The sequence below is a fragment of the Tupaia chinensis genome, unplaced genomic scaffold (assembly GCF_000334495.1).
Source record: "Tupaia chinensis unplaced genomic scaffold, TupChi_1.0 Scaffold146625_1, whole genome shotgun sequence".
NCBI lineage: Eukaryota > Metazoa > Chordata > Mammalia > Scandentia > Tupaiidae > Tupaia > Tupaia belangeri.
Genome location: NW_006206481.1, coordinates 58,565 through 63,798, shown reverse-complemented (window position 1 = coordinate 63,798; position 5,234 = coordinate 58,565). Strand labels below are relative to the sequence as shown.

The window sequence follows — 5,234 nt, the reverse complement described above, 5'->3', positions numbered from 1 at the left end:
GGCACTGGGCTCCCACAGGACCAACCATGGTTCTAGTCCTGGACCTGGCAGCTTGCTTTCTCACTTGCCCTTTTTCTCTCTCTCTCATTCTCTCCTTCTCTGGTCAAATTAAGATAAATAGATAAAGTTAAAACAATCCTTAATTTAAAAAAAGTAATTAATAGCTGGGGCTGGCAGGTCACATGGTGCTTAAGGCATTGGGCTCCCACATGGCCAACCATGGTTCAAGTCCCAGCCCTGGAGGCCTGCTTTCCTATTTACCTTTTCTTTCTCTCTGTCTCTCTCTAGTCAAATAATAATGATGATAATAAATGAAATAAAATAATTCTTTTTTAAAGTAGTAATAGCTGCCACTGAATACTTATGACGAAGCTAAGTGCTTTAAACTGTGTATTTTTACATTACCTACATTTTACGGATAAGGGAGCTGATGCCCGAAAAGTTTAGGTAATATGATCAAGCTCACAAAACTAAATTTAAAGAACAGAGCTACATGAAATTTGTCAACCAAACTCAGAAGCCTTTAAAATTTGTATAATTTTAGAGCCAGAATTCTCCTTGGAGTTCATCATAAAGAAATAATTAGGGGTCCAGCAGGTGGCATGGCTGTTAAAGGTGCTGGACTCCCACATGGCCAACCGAGGTTTGAGTCCTGGACCTGGCAGCTTGCTTTCTCACTTTCCCTTTCTCTCTCATTCTCTGTCTCTCTCAGATCAAATTAAAAAATAATAACAACAAATTAACTAATTCTGTTAAAAAGAAATAATTAGAAAAATATACAATATACAATGATATCCAATGCAATATTATTTATAAAAATCGAGAAGTAGAACACCTAAGAGTCTGTCAATGGTCAAATGGCTCCTTTCAGTGTATCATGCATTGATGCAATGGAATACTACACCGCTATTTAAAATGATGATGTAACTCTATGTATCAAAATGGAAAGCTAATCTCATATTAAGTGAGAAAAGCAAAACACAGATGCATGTATATCATATAATCTAACATTTATTAAAAACAGTATAGGTAAGGTCACTCCATATCCTAGTATTAAAGGGAGCCAGATCCACATGGCTGACTACAGTTAGAATCCCAGCTCTGACAGATTGAAAAACATGTTGGGCATATATGCATGCCCAAAATCTTGACAGGATGGAGAAATTGTGAAGGGATTATGACATGGCCATGTCCTGTTGTGGGTGTTTTTCCTTCTTCTTTTTTGTCTCTTTGTCTCTCTCTGGCAAGTGTATACATCCTCTGACAATTTTTTTTTAAATAGCATAGATAGAAAAAAGTCAAGAGTAGTAAGCTTCAAAATGTTAACTTTTTGTACCTTATGGTGGGATTTTGAGGGATTTATTTTCTTTAATGTTTCTACCACAAAAATTAACTATCTATGTAAAGACTTAAAAAGTCATAAAAGAACAAACATACACTCACTGCTCATGGCTTTGTAAAACAATACTATCACTTTGGAAAACTGAGTTTCTTCTAAAATTAAAAACACCTGCAATGTGATCCTACCATTCTACACATTGGTATGTACCCAAGAGAAATGCAAGTGTATGTCAACAGACAAAAACTGAAAAAATTAAAATATCCACCAACAGGTAAATGTACAAACAAAACGTGGTATATTCATACAATGAAATACTACTCAGCATCAAAAAAGAATTAAAAATTGATAGACAGGCAACATGGAGAAACCTCAAAACTACTATGCTGAGTGAAAGAAGCCAAACATTAAAAAGTGTATGTTCTATAATGCCATTTACATAAATTTCCAGAGAATGCAAACTAATTTATAGTGACAAAAAGCAGATCAGCGGTTGTCTGGGGCCAGGAGCAGAGAGAGATGAACAATTTGGAGACAAGGGACTTCAGTGGGGAGGGTATTAATAAATATCCTATGTCTTGATTATAGTTTCAGAGGAATGTATAACCATCAAAATTCATGAAATTATAATCTTTATTATTTATTTATTTATTTATTTATTGGAGAGGTTTTTGCTATAGGGTGTGTGTGTGCTCACCAGAAAGACAGAGACAGAAAGCAAGAAACCACCCCCAGCGGGCATGGCCATGCTGCAATCCCTTCTCCTCCATCTTCTTCTTGGGATCTTAGACACGCATGCACACGTGCCCGGCAAGAGTTTAAGACACCAGGTCCAGGACTTGAACTGCAGTCAACTACATGGGAGTCCAGCGACATAGTCATTACGCTAACTGCTGGTCCCATGAAATTATAATCTTTAAATGAATGAATCTTTAAATGAATCTTTAAATGATGCTATTGTATGTACATTATACTTCCATAAAGTTATGAGGTGTTTGGGATTTTTTTTTTTTAAGATTTATTTATTTTTAACTTTATTATCATTATTCTTCAATTTTGACCAGAGAGAAACAGAGAGAAAGGGAGAGTGAGAAAGTAAGCCACCAGGACTCAAACCGTGACCAGCCATGTGGGAGTCCACTGCCTCAACCACCAGGCCATCTACTGGCCTCCCATAAAGTTAAGTTTTAATAAAATAAAAAAAAAAAAATCCTTAAAGGAAGGAGATTGGGGGAGAGAGAGGTGTTGAGCAGTCCCCTTGGCAAGCCCTCATTCTTCCAGGACCCTGGCTTGGGGAGCCTTCTTTCCCCCATGGCAGGACACCTGGCTTCAGCCTTCTCATCCCCACCAAGAGGTGGAGGTGATGGATCAGAAGGGCCAGAGTCAGACTGGGTTGATTCTAAGACCTGGCTAAGCTCCCAAGGCCCTCCTGGGGGGCCTGGAATTGGGCTAGGGATTGAGCCAAGCTCTGAGATGTGCAGGATTCCTCCATGCCCCCATCCTATGAGTTCTACAGAAGGATGACTTACTGTGGGCCTCCAGTTGGAGTGGGGCACCAGCCTGAAGGCAAGGTGGGAGCCTGGGTGGGTGGATGGGGATGAAGGACTCAGAGGGGGCCTCCCCAGAGCCCTGTGCTGCCCCTCCTGGTGACGTGAAGCCGGAGAAAGGAGAAGCTGGAGGAAAACCCTGAAAAGTCAGAGGACCTCAAAGTTCTGCAGAAGGAACTCGAGCAATTTTCCAAACTCTTGAAGCAGAAGAGGATTACTCTAGGATATGCCCAAGCTGATGTGGGGCTCACCCTGGGGATTCTCTTTGGGAAAGTATTCAGTCAAACAACCATCTGCACTTTTGAAGCTCTTCAGCTCATTTTCAAGAACATGTGCAAGCTTCGGCCTCTGCTGCAGAAGAGGGTGGAGGAAGCTGAAAACAATGAAAATCTTCAGGAGATATGAAAAGTGGAGACCCTGGTGCAAGCCCCAAAGAGAAAGTGAACTGTATTGAAAATGTGTGAGAGGCAACCTGGAGAGCATGATCCTGCAGTCCCCGAAGCCAAAGCTGCAGGGGGTCAGTCTCATCACCCAGAAGCTCAGGTTGGAGAAGGATGTGGTCCAAGTGTAGTTCTATAACCCCACACCAGAAAAGTAATAGATTGAGCAGCAACTATGCACAATGAGATTTCAGGGTTGCTGGGTCTCCTTTCTCAGGGAGACCAAGTATCCTTTTTTCTTACCCCAGGGCCTCATTTTGGTACCCCAGGCCATGGGAGCCCTCATTTTTTATTATTATTACTGTGGACAGAAATCTGACTGCTTTTTCCTATTTTCCCAAAATCCTTTCCCTAGGGAGAGCCACGCCCACAAACATCGACAGACCATTTTTTCCATTTAACAGGATTCTTCCTGCATCCTGTCCCTGGCATAGAATTTTTTAAATGTATATTTAACAGATTACAGTATGTTTTTTGCTAACTTCTTCTCAAGACACAGAACTTCCTTTTCTTTGAGATGTAGATTTACCCATTTCTTCCCAGAACACAGATCTTCCCTTCTAATCACCAACCTAGGAATTGTGGAACCCACCTATAACCTACAAGCCCCTGCTTCTACATGTCCCGTCTTTTGGGGCCAGACCAATGGAAATCTCTTCACTAATTTTGTCTGTCAATCTCAAAAAATTTTTAAAAAAAGAACTCCTGAACATGATCACCCCGAGAAAGGCATGTATGCCTCCTGTCCAGGCCTAGGTCACTCATATTCTGCTTGGAAATAAACCACATTAATTATTAATTTTTTAAAAGTTGGTTATTTTCCATAGACATTATTTTCATTATTTATACATTCAATCACTATACATCATTTAGATTGTGAAGAGAATTTACCCAGCATGAAATACACCTCAGACCAGTCCAGTTGAGAATAGCATACACATCATCAACAGGTAATAAGCCATTTCTGTGTCCCGCAAATGTCTTACTTCTCTATTATTTTTTCCTAAATTGGGGACAAAGTGGGAGCCTTCATTTTACTACATGGTACTCCTCCTTTCCCTGTGGGGGAAGCATTGCCCTCCACCTCTGTCACCACTCTAGGCTTTTCCATACATTCTAATCTCGATGCCTGCCCTTCCTTAAAATAGGGAGCCTGGAAACAGAGAAGCCAGAAAAAGAGAAATCAGAGTGTATGTACCAGGGCTTTGGAGGTTAAGTTCATTCAAGGGGAAAGTTGAAGTTAAATGAGCTCTTGATTTTTATCCCCACAAGCTCATCACTTTGTTCTTAAATAAAGAAGCCTGGGACACAGTAGATTTAAAAAGAATGAAAGAAAGAAAGGAAGAAAGAAAGAGCGAGAGAGAGAAAGAGAGAGAAAGAAAGAAAGAAAGAAAGAAAGAAAGAAAGAAAGAAAGAAAGAAAGAAAGAAAGAAAGAAAGGAAGGAAGGAAGGAAGGAAGGAAGGAAGGAAGGAAGGAAGGGAGGGAGAAAAAAGAAAGAAAGAAAGGTACAGCAGGTGATGTGGTGGTTAAGACCTCGACACTCAAACCATTCAAAACCACAGTTGGAGTCCCGGACTTGGTGGCTTGCTTTCTCACTTTCCCTCTCTCTGTCTCTCTCTCTCTCTGGTCATTTAAAAATGTATGAATGATGGAACCAGCAGTTAGTGTAATGGCTATGTTGCTGAACTCCCGTATAGTCGATCACGGTTCAAGTCCCCGACCCAGTGGCTTAAACTCACACCGGGCGCATGTGCATACATGCCCAAGATCCTGAGAGGAGAATTGAGGAGAAGGGATTGTGGCATGGTCATCCTCCATGGGGGGGTGATTTCTTGATTTCTATGTCTCTGTCTCTCTCTGTCTTTCTGGTGTGCGCACGCACCCTATAGCAAAAACCTCTCCCCCCC

The 5,234-nt window shown here is 41.0% G+C and overlaps 1 pseudogene; it reads left to right on the top strand.

The window, feature by feature from the left end:
* Nucleotides 1-2,650: 2,650 nt before the first annotated feature.
* LOC102496285 (POU domain, class 5, transcription factor 1-like) lies at nt 2,651-3,191 on the top strand (annotated as a pseudogene).
* Nucleotides 3,192-5,234: the final 2,043 nt, after the last annotated feature.